General features: G+C 47.8%; 4 non-coding genes across 4 annotated transcripts; 3 read left to right on the top strand and 1 right to left on the bottom strand.

The window, feature by feature from the left end:
* Nucleotides 1-4465: 4465 nt before the first annotated feature.
* Nucleotides 4466-4539, bottom strand: TRNAT-CGU. The gene has a single exon. It is a non-coding gene; the product is annotated as a tRNA-Thr (tRNA).
* Nucleotides 4540-14136: 9597 nt separating this feature from the next.
* On the top strand, nucleotides 14137-14210 carry TRNAT-UGU. Its single transcript has one exon. It is a non-coding gene; the product is annotated as a tRNA-Thr (tRNA).
* Nucleotides 14211-15880: 1670 nt separating this feature from the next.
* On the top strand, nucleotides 15881-15952 carry TRNAE-UUC. The gene has a single exon. It is a non-coding gene; the product is annotated as a tRNA-Glu (tRNA).
* Nucleotides 15953-17242: 1290 nt separating this feature from the next.
* Nucleotides 17243-17314, top strand: TRNAA-UGC. The gene has a single exon. It is a non-coding gene; the product is annotated as a tRNA-Ala (tRNA).
* The last annotated feature ends 3222 nt before the right edge of the window (nucleotides 17315-20536 follow it).

Genomic DNA, 20536 nt, shown 5'->3' with positions numbered 1-20536 from the left:
TCCAGGGCCCTTGCAGCCGTACAGCTCTGTAATTCGATGCCATCGCAATATAATATAAACAACAACAAAAGTGGAAACACCCCAATCTAACATCTAACAATTCAGCGTGAACTGACATTCCACAGCACAAAGTGACAATACGTAGAAGTGCAAAGCCCGACAATTCAGCACCATGCAAATGAACGCGCCATAGGGCAAAATGATACACTGCAAAAGAGCTCAGCTCAAACCAACACAACACAAGGCAGAGCAAAAACCATACAACACGAAACAATGCATCAGAGTGCAAAGTGACACTGTGCAAAACAGCTCAGCGTGGAACAACGACACAGCACAAACCCATACAACAGAATCATATAGAAAGGTAGGGCAGAGAGGGACCCCGAGAGTCAGGGCCCAGTATCCCTAGGCCACCCTGACAGGTGTTTGAAGAACAGGGAAACAAAGGGCACCACAAACTTTTGTTTTTTGAATGAGTGAAGAAAAGGGAGTAGCATTGTCCCCCTCGGGTAGCCCCTGTTCAATTCCAGGTCAGAAAGCAAAACTCTTCTGCAAGAATATCCAAAAAATGTTGTGTTTCACTTCACTTCATAAGTACAGTTGTATGGCAATTAAATGATGATCCTAAAGTTTCATAAAAGTGTGGGAAATACGGATGTATCTGAGAAAATGGCTTGGAATGAAGGAAGACAAAAAATTGATGGGTCGAGAGAACAGGTCCTGTTTCCCCCTGGTTTGGAGCTTCTCTCACAACTACTGGAATAGCAAAGCTAAGCAAATGGGGTTCTATTATTGCAAAGGAGATTGAAGTGAGGCCATTTTCTCCAGAGAGAATTAAATGGTCATGTCAGGAGTGGGATGTGAAACCACATCTCTATGCAGAGACCAGAACACCCAAGGGATTGAAAAAAAAAGAGTCGTATAACTAGCACTTTAGACCAGTCCACCATCCTGATACTACAAAGAATATGACTTATGAACCCTAGTTTTCATTAATAGTTGATGAACGCTTTAGGGAGGTTGAGACGGCACATCTCTTTCAACTCCTAGAGACCTTCTACAGCACAGCTAATTTTTAGACACACTCACCCGGACCTAAAGTTACACGTTTCCTGGAGCTCCATGAGTTCTGCAGTGTTGTAATCTCCCTGCTCACATTTTAAGTGAACAAAAGATGAGTGCTGGCATTCTGAGACAGTAATGGTGAACCTCAAAATCCTACCCTGGGGGCCAGACAGTTAAGCAACCAGCACCCACAACCTCTACCATGATAGCATCCTGTCTGGGAACAACTCACTTACCAACAGCTGGGGTGTGAAATCCTCATTTCTTTGTTGTTCTATCACTGTAGTCCCCACTTTCCTATTGCTTGTCTGTATAATCTCTGTCTGGTTCTGTGACTGTTTCTGTCTGCTGTATAATTAATTTGTTGGGTGTAAACCAATTAAGATGGTGGGGTATAATTGGTTAGATAATCGTGTTACAATATGTTAGGATTGGTTAGTTAAATCTCAGTAAAATGATTGGTTAAGGCATAGCTAAGCAGAACTCCAGTTTTACTATATAGTCTGCAGTCAATCAGGAAGTAAGCGGGGGATGGGAATGGGGGTAGGGGAATGGGAATGATGTTTTGCTAACGGGGGGAATAGGAACAGGGAAGGGGAACAGGGACACAGGCAAGGCTCTGTGGTGTCAGAGCTTGGAAGGGGGACACTGAGGAAGGAAATTGGAATCATTGCTTGCTGGAAGTTTACCCCAATACACATTTAATTGTTTGCACCTTTGAGCTTCATGCATTGCTGCGCTCTGGTCACGTGAGAAGGACCAGGGAATGGGAGGGTGATGGGATAAACCCTCTAACAAGTACATCTTTCAGGGTGTGAAAACCCCCAGAACCAGTATAATTAAGCTGACCTAAGCCGTGGTTAGATAGTGCTAAATGAAAGGAAAGATTGTCCTGCCAATGCAGCTATTAGAGGGATGGAAAACCCCTCCCCTCACTGTAGCAACTGTCTACTCCACAGTGCTACAGCAGTATTTTAAGTGTAGACAGCCTCAGAGTGAGACCAGATCTTGCTCCATGGATGCTCAGGCACTAAGACAACAGCAATGACAATACACTAATGCTTCCATAGTTGGCAGAATTCAAACCTGCATGGGGAGACCCCAAGGAATTTTTAGCCCATGGCCTTAACCACTCAGCCACAACTACTTGACGTACAGCTGTTTCACTACACAATGTTTCTGTTCTCACAGAATTGTCACTTCAAATTCTTCAGACCAGCTCCCCCAGCACACACACGGCTGTGCATTAGTGTAAGTGTGTCCATGGCTGAACAGCAAGAGTTCCTGCCCATTTCCCTTACGGCTGGAGCATGATGAGAGTCTGTTTGTGGCTAACGACATTGCTATAGGTTGTTGTTCGTTCCCCACACTGACAATTCAGACAGTCCCTTTCCTATTCGAATCTCCACCATATCATTCCAATATCCGGGGTCAGGATTTCTCTGGGGCACTGAAATGTTTCAGGGGATTGGTGCATGAACTCAGACTTGCATTCCATCCCTGATGTTTCATGGACTAACAACAGCAGCAGAAAGAAAGAGCCGAGCCAATATCTCCCTGGCAGGGATGCAGGTGCCACATCCCCTCTGTCTGACCATCGCATTGCAGGAGAGAAGGGTTCACTGGAATCTAATGCCCTGGCTCAGACAAGAGACACAGGGAGGTTTTGCTGTTCATGGATCTGTGCAAATGAAATTGTGTCTATGTGTGAAATTGAGGTGGGAAATGAAACGTCCACATGGTGGCCCTAAGGAATGTGGGAGAGGGACTCTGGCTGAGAAATTATTTAACAGGAATTGGTATCAATTTATTGCCCTGATGAAAAGCTATGGCTAAAAGGCAGCCACTGTTGTTAGTACTTGTACCTGTGTAGGGACACCCCAGTGGGTGTCAAGTCCATTGTGTTAACCAGGGGTAGTCGATTATTTTATCAAGATCCAAATTTCTTGGTCAAGGTCCAGTCAATGTCTAGACAGCAGAGAAAATAACACTGATGATAATAAGAAGAATATAGAAAGATTTTGCAGTCACTATGGGCATAACTATGATGATTGTTTCATGTTTCACTCTTAATACCTGGCACCACCATCTTTCCCTTTAGTCTTGTAGTTTACCAAGGGTAAAACTAAACATCACTTCAGATACCAGGGAGTGTTTGTGTTCATTCCTGTTAGCTATACAGGGGCTTGATGTAGCTGCTTTCAATCCTCCAGCTCTGCTGGGATAAGTAGCATTTCAGGCTGTCACTGAACTGAAGGAGGGAGATCACTTTTTGACGGGTTACACCTCCTCTTAAAGGTGTTTGTCTGGCTGGCAGCCCTGGTTCCCAGGTCCCTCCTGAGGGAAGAAAGTTTCTGCACAAAATACCAAAACTTTTAACAGAGAGGAGGGAAAGGCAATGGCCACATGATGGGGCCAATATATACGACAACATGGTTCTTCTATGTGGGATGACTCTGAACATTGACTGATCTCCACTCTCTTGGATTTGAAGAGATGTTTAGTTTTGCACTTGGGAACCTGTAAGGCTGAAGCAATTTTATGGATGGTGACACTGTGATTGAAGGGTTATTTAATGTTGTAGAAATTGTTAAAAACACTGAGCTTAAACTGGAACTGCCTGTTATTAAAGGCTGGTTTCCTCACGTCAGTTCCATAAGCTCTGCTAGAAACACCCTGGGTTCTCTCCTGCCTCGGTGGGAACTGGAGGGAATCGTCCCCTGCTGCCCTTGGCTCCAGGCTGGTTTTTCTGGGAAGGGGACGTGGAATTGATTTGTTTGCTGTTGAGAAGGGAGCCAGGCCAGTTCTCAGGGAACGAGAACTCCCAGCATCTTCCCAGCCCAGCCCAGGCTGCTGCCCTGTCCCAGCCTCTGTTCCCCTGGGGGCCCTGCAGGCTGGGAGCAGCAGCTGAGGCAGAGGACAGCCTGGGCCGGGCAGATAAGAAGGAGTTTAGCCAGCAAAAAAGGTAAAATGGCAGTGGAGTATTACCTTGGACTCGACGGCATTTCCCCATTGGTCTGTCTGCTTTGGGGCAGGGACAATAACACATCCTGCTGCATTCGTTATTTCAAAGGGCAGTTTAGGATTTTCATTCTCACACACGGTGCACAAAGCAGGACTCAACCTTTGCCGTAAACTAAATGAGCTGCTCACAGATTCTGGCAGCCACAATGAGCATTTGGGTGAGAGCTGAGACCTGCCCCTGTCCCAGAGGGATGGGGTCATCTGTGTGGGGACTGGACCACTGACCTACCCACTCCTAACTCCCAAACCTTCAGTAACTCTATTATCAGTGCCAGTGAGTGTTATTTAAACCATAAGGAAAACCACACTGGGCTAGACCAAAGGACCATCTAGCTCTGAATCTTGCCTTCTGACAATAACCAACAACCAGTCAACAAGGCACCACTGGGAGTTGAACCCAGGATCTTCTGTTTACGAAACAGATGCTTTAGCCAACTAAGCCATGGTGCCTGTTGGGGGTTACACTATAGTGTCTGCCCACACCTGACTCTCTGCCATCGCCACCAGGGCCTGACAAGCTTTGCTTGTGTTTGGATTCTGCAAAGCAGAGGTGCAGGTGACGTTTTCCTTGCAAGTTGTGTGTGAGTGAATCTTTGGCCAGGTCTGCACTACAAAGTTGTTTCAGCAGAATTATATTGCTCTGGTGTGTGAAAAACACACAACGCTCCCTCGGTCGGCAGCTTGTGGCTGGTGTACACACTGCAATGCCACGTCTGGTGACAAAACTGCCCTGTTTTGCTGACAAAATAAAACGACTTCGATGAGAGGTCTAGAGCTTTTTGCAGCAAACTTAAAGTGACAGAGTAGATGCTGCTGTTCATTATATCACCATAACTGGCCTCCTCCAGTATCCCACAATGGCGGCTGTGAACTCGTCTGCCCTGCATTCCTGCTACAGAGCCATGGGCCCCTCCCCTTTCATCGCTCTGGGAAGTTCTGACAGCTGAGCCTGCTGCTCACCGGCATCCGAACTGTGATGCCTTCATGACACCCCTTCCCTCGAGGAGGCTCTTACCTTCTAAACAGGGGCGGCTGTTTTCTAGTAAAATCACTAAAAGAGAAGGAGAAAACTCGAAAAAGGTTCCTCCTGGGGCTCACGTACGTGAACCCGAATACTCTCTCAGTCCTCAAAGAGAGACCTGGAGAAGGAGACTTGCTGAAGCAAAGCCACAGGGGTCTCTGAGGTTTCCCTGGCCCCTCGCCCCTGACCTGCCTGCCTGATGTCAGCATCTCTCTGTGAGGTCACCACCTCCCCACCAATAGTCTGAGGTCAGCTATACAATCGACCCATTGAGAGAAGGCAGATACGCCTTGTCCCTCAGCAAGGTACGCAGGGACCTGCCTGTGGACAGAACTCTTAAGTTTTTCTATGCCACATGCTGGATAGAGTGTCCTCGAGACAAAGAAAGCAAAGACCACATGGCAAGAGACTATACAAGGCTGATGCTTCATCTCCATCTTGTCTTCAATCCTGCTTCATACCTCTGGAGGGACTTTGCTACAAACTGAAGCTCTAGACAAAGGACTGAATGACCCATCCCAGCTGTGGATGGACTCCAGAGACTTGATTTGAACCTGCAGTTTATTCCATCACTGCTACAAGCCTGAACCAAGAACTTTGCCATTACTGAATGTGAAGGGTTAAAATCCATGTGCATTTTGTATAACAACCTGGTCTATGGATTGTCCCACCTCTTTTCCAGACCCAAAGTCTAGAGTATGGTCAAGGGACCGGAGGCCTAGCAAATCGTGATCAGCTAAGAGAAAACTGGGGTAAACAGAAAGCCTTGCTTGCTAAGATAGGCCTGGTCAGCAAATTGCCAGGTGTTGGAGCTAAGAACTAAATAATTGTGTCTTATTCAGAGTTGCAGATTGAACAAAGAATCCCTGTTCCTATTGTGTTAGTCTCTTCTGTAGGGAGACGTTCTTCCCACAGATCCAGCCTTGAGTTTATGAGAAGTTGGCACATGTCAGTATAAGATATGGCATTCTTCCACCTCCCTTCCCAGGGACCATGTAGTAAGTTTTTTGGCAGAAGCGGGTTGTAGTGAAAGGAAGTTTGAGAAATTCTGGCATACAGCATCTCCGTTAATTAGCTGCAGTGACATAGACTCAATGTTTGAAATGTTGACTTGTCCTTAGCCTCTGAATACGTCTAGACTTGGCGCACTGTGGGTGATCTGACACTGAAAGTACAACCATGAAGATACCACACACCAGCCTTGCCTTGCTGGCAAGAATCAAGCCTCCACAGAAAGATACCCATGGTTTTCTAGCCCAGCTCCCTTAGATCTCAGCCACAGCCACTTAACACAGGGGCCTTTCTACACTATGGTTCTGTTCTCACTGAAAGGCCATTTCCAATTGTTTGCTCAGACCAGCTTCCCCAGCACACTCACTGCTGTGCAGCTCTGTACGTGTGGCCATGGCTGAATAGCAAGAATTCCTGCCCATTTTCCTACTGGCTGGAGCATGATTGGAGTGTGCTTGTGGTTAATGATATTGCTATAGATTGTTCATTTCCTGCCTTGACAATTCAGACAGTCCCTTTTCCCGTCGTATCGCCAGCACTTCTGTGAGTCCAATAGCAGGGCAGGTTTTCTCTGAGCACTGAGATTTTTCAGGGAGTTGGTGGCTCCTTTCTTTCCTCACCCTGGAGTAAACCCAGCTTTTTATTCCATCCTTGATGACTCATGGAATAACAGCAGCAGCATGAAGAGGAGAGAGAATATCTCACTGCCGGGGGGTGAAGGTGGCCGCATCCCCTCTCTCTGACCATTGCCATTGCAGGAGAGAAGGTTTCAATGGAATCGAATGCCCTGGCTCAGACCAGAGACACAGGGAGGTTTTGCTGTTCATGGATCCATGCAAAGGAAATTGTGTCTCTGTGTGAAAATGGGGAGGGAAATGAAACGCCCACAGGGTGGTGCCTAAGGCAGAAGGGACCCCTATAGGATTAGAACAGGATAAGTTCTCAAGCAGCATGCTTCTTACTTTGCCAATCTGTCAATTTTGATTATTATCGATGGAAATATTTTGCCATTGGGTTGTGTGTTTACACAGAAATTGACATTCACCAACAAACACATAATTCTTCCAAGCCTGCCTAGTCTGCCGGTGGTGAGTTTAGAGGGACAGAGTCACTCTTCCCACTCCCCATGCCAGGCCTGGGCTCTCCAGAGTGTCAACTTCCCTTACAGCTGGGATCCTTCCCTGATCTCCCTTCAGACGTCTGCCCCCCATCCCCACTTCTGGGATCCCCTCTGAACACTGTCCAACTCCCCTGCTGGCAGGATCCCTTTTCATTCCTTTCATTTCCTGCCTCCCCTCTGAGCAAAAGCTCTAGACTGTTTCCACACTGGGAATTGAACCCAAGCCACCTAGGTAAAAAACCGGGAATCCTGACCACTAGACCATATGGGACTTGCACAAGCAATAATCCATTTACACATTCAGTAACACATTCACACTTTCACATTCATTAACATTTAAAAGTAGCCATTCAAAAAACTTCAGAAACAGACTTCAAAGAGAAATTGCAGAGTTACAATTTATTTGCAAATTTAACACCATTAATTTGAGCTTGAATAGGGACTGGGAGTGGCTGGCTCACTACAAAAGCAATTTTCCCTCTCTTGGTATTGACACCTCCCCATCAATTATTGGCAGAGGACCACATCCACCCTGACTGAATTGGCCTTCAACAGTGGTTCTTTCCTTGTAAGATAACTCTCTTCATGTCATGTTCCAATATATATTTATGCCTGTATCTGCAATTTTCACTCCATACATCTGAAGAAGTGGGTTTTTGACCCACGAACGCTTATGCCCAAATAAATCTCTTAGTCCTTAAAATGCCACCAGACTCCTCGCTGTTTTTGTGAAATAAAAGCAAAACACATTCTAAGCTGATCTTAACCCTTTCAGTGCCCTTATAAACTTAGATGCTTCTCACCACAGGCTGGCTGGTTGCTTTTCAGCCGGGGTCTCCCCTTTGATCAGCTCTTCAGTCGCTTGGTGTGGTGGTGTCTGTAGGTGGAGGTGGAAGAGAGAGATAAAGCTTAGCGAATGTCTCTCCTTTTATCATGTCCTTTCTTCCCCATTGGCTTTGTGGCCCTCTTCAGAGACAGGTGAGCATCACTGCGTCTCTCCAAGCAAGGCTGAGCAATTCCCCGTGTGTGGCCTCATGCAGGTGATAGCTGATTCCCCCAACTTACAACATAGTGACAACCACACTGCACAATTCTCATAACGTCATATGCATGAATGGTGTACATAGATGGGTAGAGAAATGCCTTTCAGCAGATCATATCCTTTCCCCTGATACCTTACAAGTCATGCTCTATATGTAAGATCACGATTATATGAAAATGAGGAATATGGGTGGTACAGCTGCTCCCCCAAAGGTATAGAATGTCACACTGAGATTCGATTTTCATTTATGTAACCAACTTTGACCTCTCTGCCTAACACTTATAATCACTTACAATCTATCTTTCTGTAGTTAATAAACTTATTTTAATGTTTTATACTTACTTGTGAAATTGTTCAAAGTGCTTGGGAAAGCTGCTCAGATTAAAAAGGCTGGTGCATGTTCACTTTCTTTTTGAGGAAGTGGTGAATTAATTAATGAGCTTGCACTTTTCAAGAGGTCTTGAGCAGTGTAAGACGGTACATATCTGAGGTGCAAGGCTGAGGGCTGGGGAGATATGCTGGTGTCTCTCTATGTATAATTGAGGAGTGGCTTATAGAGCATTCATGCCACTTAGTTGGGTGCATTGCTGCATGTTGGTGGCTGAGTGATCACAGCACATGGAGGGGGTTTTGCTGCTTGTCACTAGTGCAGCATTGTAAGACACAGCCCAGGCTGGAGAGAGAAGAGGACAGAGCAGTTCCACAGTTTGGGATTGTACCCCGCGGATCCCACCACACAGAGATCCTGCTGTGACCAGCCATGGGTAATACTGTGCTTAGTGCTCTGCCTTGTAGTTTCAACAGCTGCACATGCAAGATGAGGTTCAGTGACCTTGACCTTGTTTCCATGTTTATCCAAAGCCTCCTTTTGACAGTTGTCAGCAAAAAGACTCGTTTCTTTTGCAAGCATTTCTATAGCTAGCCAGAGTTGGGCTTCTCCATTAACAAAAAAGATTGACCAAAAGGTGACAAGAGGAGGCACGTTCAGCAAGGCAGCACTGGATGCTGGATCCTGAATCTGCTCTTTATCCAGCAGCTCTCTTGGCAAGCTCTGCCATGGTGCCACTCGCTGGGACTTCTCCCCTAACTGCTCCGTGTTTCATCAACAACAATAAAATGAAAGGTGAAAGGACAGTAATTCTCCATTTCCTGCAAGCCCTGCAGAGAACCCTCTAGAAGGGGCTCTGTGCATAGATATTCCCAGCGAATTGCATGGGCGCAACACAGGCTCTCGAGTCACAGCAATTGCAGTCTAAGCAACCTCCTTGCCTACTGTCAGAGTCTACCCTCACTTGAAACTGGGCGGTTTCAAAGTGAGGACCCGCATGTCTTCCCCCACCCCAAAATCCTAGGGTAGGTCTTCCCTTCGGCTGCCACCACCCGATCAATTCCGTGGGCCGGGACACCCCTGTTTCCCCCCTTGGGAACACAGATCAATTCACAGAGGAGGAACCTTCCCCCTCCCCCCTGATTCAACTCCTTGAATCTCACACACACAGGGAAGCAGCCCACTTCCCCCTCCCCTTCCCCTGAATTTCCCCAAGGGAAGGAATTAACCAAGTCCAAAGAAAAGAAAAGAATTTATTAAGAGAACAAAAGAAAATACAGAATCTCTATGAATCCAAGCTGGGCACTCATAGGGTATAACCTTGCTAAGTTCTGGAGAGAATCCTCTCTCTTTCTCAGTACAACCAGTACAAGCAGAATTAAGAATAATCAATAGCAAACACACAGAATTGCAAACATAGGATTATTAGATAAGGACACAAAGTATCTTTCTAATACTCACTATCTTGACTAGAAGAAATTAGTTCAGAAAGGTGGAACTTGTAGGGACTTGATTAACTCGTTTGGTCTCTTGAACTCCAAACGGCCAAAGACAAAGACCCCCCCAAACAGAGGGAAAAGTTCCCTCCTAGGAGTTTCAAATTCTCTTCCCTGATTGGTCCTCAGGTCAGATGCCCACCAGGTACTGTGCTTTAACCCTTTACTAACTATTCATGACACCTACGCAATGGCCTTTTCATCAACTCCAGGCTGGTGACTTGATTCTCTTCAATGCTCCTCTGCAAAGAAGCCTTTTCCTTAGCAAGCAATTACTTGGATTGGCAAGGGAGGTCTCGTCTGTTTCCTAGGAAGACACAGGAAAACGTGAGTAGAGAAGGTAGAAGCCATACACCAAGGCACCACTGGGAATTGAACCCTGGATCTCCTGTTTACTAAACAGGTGCTTTAGCCAGCTAAACCACGGTGCTTGCCCTTGTGGAGTATTTGCAATCATTCCACTTGATGGTCCAAGACTACACCTTCAAATTCCAAAGTACAGACATTTCCCATTTCCTTCAAGACTTGCAGACTTTTTGCTGTCTGGCTCTCTGTGAACAGAAAGCCACAGCTGAGTTGACAGAGGGCTTCTAACATGCGCTTCTCCCACAAGCTGCCGTGATCAGATACTGATTAGTGCTCTGTGTTTCAGTCACAGCAGCTTCAGCTCAACTCTGAGTCATGGTAACCTTTCCATCAGCTCCAGACTTACCATTTAACACTTTCCAAGACTTAGCTGCAAGGAAGGGTCTCTGTGTCTTGAACAAGCACTTACAAGGATTGTGCAGTGAGGTCTTTTCTTTGTATGAGAAGAGATACAAAAAAGGAGCCTGACAGACAAGCCAGGTTCTGCAAGGAGGAACTGTCAGGCCAAGCCAGGATCTCCTGGTGAGTAGGAACGCTCTTCAGCCAGCTCTGCCCAAAGATCACTATCCAGAGGCCACAGGGTCCAGTTATAGTTACAGACGCATCCTGAAATTAGAGCAGGATATTTTAAAGCTTATTCTCACAGTAAAGTAACACAATTCAACCATGTCAGCACAGAGGAGAAAGCACTCCGTCATTTCATAGTTATTGCTACTGATCTCCCTGACAAACTTCCTTTTCTTGGGGCTCCTCTCAGCACTTTAGGGAGTTTTTCCTCTTCTCCCTTCCAGCTGTGGTGATGGGACTGCAGCAGCTCCCCAGGGCCAGCTTTGCTCTTTCACTTACATCGTTCACTTCTTTGGCTGAAGCTGTGTTTGCCCCCAGTTTAATCCATAGCTGAGACCTCAGGTACCAGCAGCTAGTTACAAAGGCTCAATTCCCATTGTCATCAGTGGGAGGTTATCCTGGGCTGCAGGATTTAGCCCATGGACAGTCAAGGTGCTACAGCAGCTACATTCTTACGTGGTGAGTCCTGCAGCCTATTACCAAACTGCTCTGCCATAGTCTGCAAGGGGCCTGACTTGCTGAGAATCAGGCAGAAGAGAGACCCTGGAGCAGAGAAGGAAAATGTCCTCAGCCATCACAGCTGGCAGGAGCAGCAAAGACTGAGTATCAGACACACTTTTTCACCAGGACAGTAAATGTGCACAACCCCCTGATATATTCTCAGTTCACTCCCCCTCCCAAGGAAGCCCTATTCTGCTCTATTACACTCACATGGGATGAGAGGGAAGGTCCTCTCATGGGTAAATAACTGGTTACAAGGTAGGAATAAATGGTCAGTTTTCAAAATGCAGAGAGGTCAATAGTGGTGCCTCCCAGGGGCTCTGGGACAAGTGCTATTCAACATATTCATAAATGATCTGGGAAAAGGGGTAAACAGCGAGGTGGCAAAATTTTCAGATGTTCCAAAACTACTCAGGAAAGTTAAGTCCAAAGCAGCCTGCGAAGAGTTACAAAAAGAGCTCACAAATTGGGTGAAAGGGCAACAAAATGGCAGATTTGTTGATAAACGCAAAGTGATGCACATTGGAAAACATAATCCCAACTATACATATAAAATGATGAGGCCAAAAATAGCTGTTGCCACTCGAGAGGGATCTTGGAGTCACTGAGGATAGTTCTCTTAAAACATCCACTCAGTGTGCAACGACGGTCAAAAAAGCAAAGAGAATCTTGGGAATCATTAAGAAAGGGATAGAGAATAAGACTTATAGGCCCTTCTGCCAGTTGGTGTTGGCAGCAGCAAGGGCTGAGTTCAATGTCTAGGGGAGGAGAGCAGCAGAGACGCAGGAGGAGAGAGAGTCCTGAGAAGGAAGCAATGAGAGCATAGTGCAAACCGACCAGCTGAAGGTCTCACAGAAGTCCTGAAATAACAGTAGCTCCAGGTCCCATCAGGGCTGCCCGGGGGGGTAAGTGGGGCAATTTGCCCTGGGCCCGGCAGGGCCCCCACAAGAGTTTTTCGGGGCTCCTGGAGCGGGGTCCTTAACTAACTCCGGGGGCTCTGGAAAACTCTCGTGGGGCCCAGGCCCCCGGAGATTCTTCCGCTCCGGGTCTTTGGCGGCAATTTGGCGACGGGGGGTCCTTCATGAATGAAAGGTGACTTCATTGAAGTGTTGAAGGGCCTTAATGGAGAGAAAAGATTGGCTATTAAAGGGCTCTTTAATCTCGCAGAGAAAGGCATAACAAGACCCAGTGGCTGGAAGGCGAAAAGAGACAAATTCATATTACAACTAAGGCACAAATATTCAACAGTGAGGATGATTCACCACAGGAACAAGCTACCAAGGAAAGTGATGGACTCATCATCTCTTAATGTCATTCAATGAAGACTAGATGCCTTTCTGGAATGTGTTTGCTCCAAAAGTAGCTATTGTGTCATATAGGAGGCCTGCGATATGCAGGGGGTCAGATTAGATGCTCTAATGGTCTCTTCTGGCCATAAAGTCGACTAATTTCTGAAAAACTGAATGTAGCAATGGGAGCAGTGTCTGATGTTTTTCTGTCTAGCTGGCTTGCTTTCTAGAACGAACTCTCCTTGAGTGGGGTGATCCACAGGGAGTAGATCAAGCCTCCAAAGTGCCTGGCCAGGGGCAGGACATTAGCACAGCAAGGGAGGGGTGTGGCAGTGACATCACAAAGGCCTTTTGCAGGACCTCAGACTATTGGTCAAAGGTGGTGGGGAGGTGGTGACCTCACAGAGAGATGCTGACACCAGCCAGGCAGGACAGGGGTGAGGGGCCAGGGACACCTTAGAGACCCCTGTGGCTTTGCTCCAGCAAGTCTCCTTCTCCAGGTCTCTCTTTGAGGACTGAGAGAGTATTCGGGTTCATGTACGTGAGCGTCAGGAGGAACCTCTTTTGAGTTTTCTCCTTCTCTTTTAGTGATTTTACTAGAAAACAGACGTCCCTGTTTAGAAGGTAAGAGCCTGCTCGAGGGAAGGGGTGTCATGGGGGCATCACAGTTCGGATGCCGGTGCTCTCCCCCAATGTAAGGAAGTTCCCGCCACCCTGCTCTGTGTTCGCAGGGTGGGAGAGAGCAGCATCCACAGCAGTGATTTGCTCCTGGCTGCCGAAGCAGAGCAGCAGGCTCAGCTGTCAGAACTTCCCAGAGCGATGAAAGGGAGGGGCCCATGGCTCTGCAGCAGGAATGCAGGGCAGGCGAGTTCACGGCAGGCATTTTGGGATACTGGGGGAGGCCAGTTATGGTGATATAATGAACAGCAGCGTCTATAGTGACACTATCTCACTTTAAGTTTGCTGCAAAAAGCTCTAGACCTCTCATTGAAGTCGTTTTATTTTGTCAGCAAAACAGGGCACTTTTGTCGCCAGACATGGCATTGCAGTGTGTACACCAGCCACAAGCTACCAACCGAGGGAGCATAGTATGTTTTTCACACACCTGAGCAATATAATGATGCTGAAACAACTTTGTAGTGCAGACCTGGCCAAAGATTCACTCACACACAACTTGCAAGGAAAACATCACCTGCTCCTCTGCTTTGCAGAATCCAAACACAAGCAAAGCTTGTCAGGCCCCGGTGGGGATGGCTGGGAGTCAGGTGTGGGCAGACAGTATGTTTTAGCCCTTCTCCCCACCCCTGGCACCATGGCTTAGCTGGCTAAAACATCTGTTTTGTAAACAGGAGATCCTGGGTTCAACTCCCAGTGGTGCCTTGTTGCCTGGCTGTTGAGGCACCAGCTATTGGCTACTGTCAGAAGACAAGATGCAGAGCTAGATGGGCCTTTGGTCTGGCCCAGTGTAGTTTCTCTTATGGTTTAAATAACACTCACAGGCACTGGTAATAGAGTTACTGGGAGTTAGGAGCGGGTAGGTCAGTGGTCCAGTCCCCACACAGATGACCCCCTCCCTCTGGGACAGGGGCAGGTCTGAGCTCTCACCCAAATGCTCATTGTGGCTGCTAGAATCTGTGAGCAGCTTGTTTAGTTTACAGCAAAGGTTGAGTCCTGCTTTGTGCACCGTGCGTGAGAATGAAAATCCTAAACTGCCCTTTGAAATAACGAATGCAGCAGGACGTGTTATTGTCCCTGCCCCAAAGCAGACAGACCAATGGAGAAATGCCATCGAGTCCAAGGTAATACTCCACTGCCATTTTACCTTTTTTGCTTGCTAAACTCCTTCTTATCTGCCTGGCCCAGGCTGTCCTCTGCCTCAGCTGCTGCTCCCGGCCTGCTCTAGAGTCAAACACGCAGGGCCCCCAGGGGAACAGAGGCTGGGACAGGGCAGCAGCCTGGGCTGGGCTGGGAAGATGCTGGGAGTTCACATTCACTGAGAACTGGCCTGGCTCCCTTCTCAACAGCGAACAAATCAATTCCACGTCCCCTCCCCAGAAAAACCAGCCTGGAGCCAAGGGCAGCAGGGGACGATTCCCTCCAGTTCCCACCGAGGCAGAAGAGAACCCAGGGTGTTTCTAGCAGAGCTTATGGAACTGATGTGGGGAAACCAGCCTTTAATAACAGGCAGTTCAATTTTAAGCTAAGTGTTTTTAACAATTTCTACAACATTAAATAACCCTTCAATCAGGCACTCTCACTGAAGGACTGTCTGGATATGTGGACTCTCTACTCAGACCCTATGCCACCAGCACTCCCAGCTATCTCCGTGCATCCGACGAAGTGGGTATTCACCCACGAAAGCTCATGCTGCAAAACGTCTGTTAGTCTATAAGGTGCCACAGGATTCTTTGCTGCTTTTACAGTTCCAGACTAACACGGCTACCCCTCTGATCCTTTAATCAGGGTTCTACCTCCCAGTAGAACCCTTTAATCGTAGTGTCACCATCCATAAAATTGCTTCAGCCTTATAGGTTCCTAAGTGCACAACTAAACATCTCTTCAAATCCAAAGGAGTGGAGATCAGTCAATGTTCAGAGTCATCCCACATAAAAGAACCATGTTGTGGTACATACTGGCCCCATCATGTGGCCATCGCCTTTCCCTCCTCTTCCCGAGTCAGAATGTGATCAGCTCACACTGAGGGGGTGCAACACCCCTCCCTTGGTCTCTATGCCAGAGCTCCTATCGGCTCACTGTCCTTCCCACAAGAGTCGGCTGCTGAGAGGGTTGTGATGGGGTAAATGAAGGCAGAGGAGGATTGTTCCTCATGGATTTTCTTTGTGTTGCTCTGTGATCCTGCTGGAGGAAGCATCATTTGAGTTTGTTTCAGTGCCTTGGGTTGGGCTGAGGTTGTGACCCTGAGTACAGGGGTTCCTGCACACTCTGCTCTTAGCCCCTCAGGGAGTGGATAATGGAGCAGCTTCAGAAGTTGGATAGAAAGTAGCCTAAGAAAGTGTAGCATAAGTGAGAAGAAAAACAGCATTATCAGCTTCCTGGTGGTCTAGTGGTTAGGCTTTGGCATTTTCACTGCCAAGGCCTGGGTTCAATTCCCAGTCAGGAAAAAGTGACTTTAAACCAAAAATACTTCAGTTATTCTTCACTTGCAATATAAACAAATGCATGGTACTTTCCTAATTCCCCCATCTTCCTAGTGTCTCTGTGGCAGGGCTGGCACCAATATAGCAAGCAGGTCCCTGGCGCGGCCGATGGAAAGGGGAGGCTTCAGCTGCAATTCAGCCCTCTCAGTCCCTCTAGGAGGGAAGCAACTTGCCGCCAAAAGCAGCAGAGGTAGAGCTGCCCTTGATTGCAGCTTTTTTAATTTTTTTTCCACTTGGGGTGGCAAAAACACTGGAACTGGCCCTGCTCCATGGAAGATAATTTGTTAAATCCCAGATGAGTGGAGTTATATCAGTTCTCAGCCTGAGTCCTTAGGTCTTAATCCTGAGGATATTGTCCCACCATGGGCCATTTCCCTCCTGTCTTTCATACAGAAGCACAATTTTCCTTGCACAGACACAGAACAGCAAGATCTTTCTCTGTCCCTTGTGCAAAGCAGGGAGCCAAAATCCATGGAAACAATGGACAAGCAGGGGGCCCTGGGCACATCCAGCCCTGGCCGTGAGATGTTCCCTCCCCTTTTCTTTATGCCCCTGTTCTTATTTCATGGATTGTCTGGGATGGGGGAAAAGCTGAGTTCACTGCAGGTGGAGGCGGAAAAAATCCTGAAAATCTCAGGACCCAACCCCTGCTACCAGGATCAGCGAGGTGCTGGGAATCTGCATGGGAAAGGGACTGTGTGAATTGTCAAGGTGGGGAATGAATAACAATCTACAACTAGATCCACCTCATTAACCACCGACACAGGCTAACTCTGCTGCCGATAGAAGGGAAACTGGGAGCGATTCTTTGCTGTTCAGCCATGGAAACAGTGACCCAATCGCACAGCAGTGAATGTGCTGGGGAAAGCTGGACTTCACAGGCAGGTGCAATAGCAGATCCTAGAAACACCTGGAGCTCCCCACAGCACTGCTGCCACCAGGGTCAGGTGTTGAGTGACTCACAGCGCCCCTCCCTTCCCATTACCTTCCACTAGGGGGTGGCAGCACCCCCCACCCAATACAGGGGAGAGGGCTGAGTGTTTCTTTGCACCCTGAGTCCAGGGCACCCACTCTCTCTGCCCCACACATCGAATCTGGCCCTGCTGAAAAATGACCCCTAAGAACCAGCAACCTCCAGGACAGCAGGTTTGGCCCTCAGATCAGGGAATGTGTCCCCCATGCTGCTGTTAGGCCACTGGATACTCTGGAAACAGGAGGGCTTTGAGTGCAACCTATAGCACACATGGCCCATGTGGGGATGTAGCTCAGTGGTAGAGCACATACTTTGCCTGTATGAGGTCCTGGGTTCAATCCCCAGCATCTCCAGGTTCTTTTCACCCTGCTGCTTTGCTCCTTCCCAGAGGGGATGTAGCCCAGCAATCTCCCTGCAGGAGTTTCAATCCTGCTCAGTGAGGGGTAAGAGCCAATTGCATGGAGGGTCTGGGGGGGTTTCTGCTCCTAAGTCACCTCTGTACATTTAAGATTCCCACCTGCTGTGCTGCTTGGGACAAGGATAGATGAGAAGGGCAAATCCTCCAGCACTGGAGGGAAAGGTCCCATCTGCACAGACTGAGGTGCAAAGACTAGACTTATTTCTTGTCTGGGCCCAATCTTTTCACCTGGTATAGTCCTTATACCAGCTCAGGTGGTAGCTAGGGGATGTCTCATGACTGCAGCCATGTTTGTTCAGTTCCACCCCCTTGTACAGCTTTGGTACAAGGCAGGAATCTTTGTCTCTCTCCAGGGGAAAAGCCCCAGGTTTAAGATAGATTCCTGTACCAGGTGACATGGTCACATGTCCTGTGAGACCCCCCCAAGCCTTCATTCTTCCTGGCCTGACTCATAGATGGTGCAGGACAGAGCCATCTCCAGTCAATTGGCCTGGTTAATGGGAGCCATCAAGAGTCCAAACCACTATTAATGGCCCACACTTTGCATCATTACAACAGGACCTCAGAGTTATAGTTCATATTTCTAGTTTCAGATACAGGAATGATTGAGTCATACAAATAGGATGAACACACACAGTAGATTATAAGCTTTGTAATGATACCTTACAAGAGACCTTTTGCATGAAGCATAGTCCAGTCACTTTATATTCACACTCATTAGCATATTTTTATAAAATCCTATGGAGTGCAACATCACAGCAGGGAAAGGGTTTTACTGCGGCACCCGGGAGCAGTTGAGTTTCATGTTCAGGCTGTGGTATAAGTTCCTCCAGGTTTCTCGTAAGCACACAGGGACCTTAGCGGGTGCTCTCGATACAGGAATGGCCCAGACATGATAAAGTGATGGGAATTGAATTTTCCTTTTTTATTTCTGTATTTCCAATGACATTTCTGTTTGTGATTTTGTTTTGCTTTGTAGAACTGTGTTTTCTCCTGGATTTGATATTTAATGAAAAAAAGAATATGGCCTCAGGGCTCCAGATGGAGGAGCAGGTTGCGGCTAGGACTGCTAAGAGAGCGAGAGTAGCAGGTTTTCTGTATTGTTTCCTGCCCTCATTTTTCTTGACTAGTTTCCCTTCTGCACGAAATTTGCTTTTTTTTTTTTTAAATGTGAGCCTGGCTAGCTCAGTTGGGAGAACATCAGACTTTTAATCTGAGGGTCCAGGGTTTGAGTCCCTGGTCAGACAAAGAAACAGTTTCCCTCTGTGACTTCCCCAGAGAGTTTCAGGAGAACTCTCCTTGACTTTTGTCTTTCCTTTTCAGGACATGGCCTTTCCTAGGAAGGGCCCTTTACTGCCTGGGACTGAAGGTGCTACTGCCTCACCTGTCCACTGGCCTCACAGTCTGGAGGAAGAAAGGCCTCTGGGCCTGCAGCAAAGTGCTGGGTGCTGACTTTTTGAGCAAATGCAGGGCTGGCCAGAGAGGCATGTTCCCACTGAGTCCTCCCTGCCACAAAAAATTGTCGCCACAGACAGGGGCGGCTCCAGGGCCCAGCACACCAAGTGCGTGCTTGGGACAGCAAGCCGCGGGGGGTGCTCTGCCGGTCGCCACGAGGGCGGCAGGCAGGCTGCCTTCAGCGGCATGCCTGCGAAGGGTCCGCTGGTCCTGCGACTTTGGCGGACCTCCCGCAGGCAAGCCGCCAAAGGCAACCTGCCTGCCGTGCTTGGGGCGGCAAAATGCCTAGAGCCGCCCATGCCCACAGAATCCTCCCTGCTGGAAGTCTACAGTAATCAACAGGTGCTGTGCTGGTCCCATGGTGTAAGGGCCAGCACTCAGGACTTTGAATCCTGCAATCTGAGGTGAAGTCTCAGTGGAATCTGAGAACAATTCCTGTGCCACAAACCCTGCTGGGTCTTCCAAGGCTCTGTCTTGCTTTCTCAAAGGCCATGAAAGCCACTACAAAAGGGTTTTTTCTCCTGCTGATAATAGCTCACCTCAACTGATCACTCTCATTATAGTGTGTATGGCAACACCCAATTTTTCATGTTCTCTGTCTGTGTGATATATATATATATATATATATATATATATATATATATATATATATCTTCCTGCTGTATTTTCCACTACATGCATCCAATGAAGTTGGTTTTAGCCCAGGAAAGCTTATGCTCAAATAAATTTGTTCGTTTCTAAGGTGCCACAAGTACTCCTTGTTCTTTTTGCAGATAAATGAATGGAGGTTAAGTCCATGAATGGCTATTAGCCAGGATGTGTAAGGAATGGTGTCCCTAGCCTCTGTTTGTCAGAGGGTGGAGATGGATGGCAGGAGAGAGATCACTTGCTCATTATCTGTTAGGTTCAGTCCCTCTGGGGCACCTGGCATTGGCCACTGTTGGCAGATAGTATGTGGGGTTGGATGGACCTTTGGTCTGACCCAGTATGGCCGTTCTTATGTTCTTATGAAGGGAGGGAAGGCGGCTTGAGACAGAGTTTCTGTAGTGTAGTGGTTATCACATTTGCCTAACACGCAAAAAGTCCCTGGTTCAAAACCAGACAGAAATATGATGGCTTAATTTTCCCAGCTCTTCCTGGCTTGTTCCTGTTGTTGTTGTAGGAGCAGCAATGATTTCTATGCTCAAAAGGTCTGTTATACTTCCCCTGCTCCCACTTCTGTCTCCTCTCCCTCTCTGAATGCCTGTGAAGTGGCTTTCCCCCTTCTGGAATGCTCCTGGGATGAATGTTCTGGGTGAAGAGCAGAAGAGCTTCCAGGTAGACAAGGTGTCTGGGACTCGAATTAGGCAGCGATCACACACCCAGAGCATGGACACTGCCCAAGGTGGAGTGTGACCAACCAGATGCAGCCAAGTCATCTCTAGTCGCAGGCCATGAGGTGCAGGCCCTTAAAAGGGGAAGGGGCCCTGTGCTCAGGAGAGCACTCACAAGCTTGTACCTCCAGTGAATGCCCTTCACCCGGACCGCCTGGCCAGTGGTTCTCTGCGTTGTATTTCATTGTGCCTCAGGGAGACTTACCTTCATCGCACCATACATAGCTGCGCTGTGGGACACTTACCTTGCAGAATCCTGACATCTCCAGTGCCGTGCCTGTCCTGAGTGCGTGAGTATGCAAGTGTGATTGTGACACACACACACACCC

This window comes from Mauremys mutica, unplaced genomic scaffold (genome assembly GCF_020497125.1).
Source record: "Mauremys mutica isolate MM-2020 ecotype Southern unplaced genomic scaffold, ASM2049712v1 Super-Scaffold_100251, whole genome shotgun sequence".
Lineage (NCBI taxonomy): Eukaryota > Metazoa > Chordata > Testudines > Geoemydidae > Mauremys > Mauremys mutica.
The sequence above is the reverse complement of the archived record's forward strand: the minus strand, read 5'-3'. Positions and strand labels throughout refer to the sequence as shown.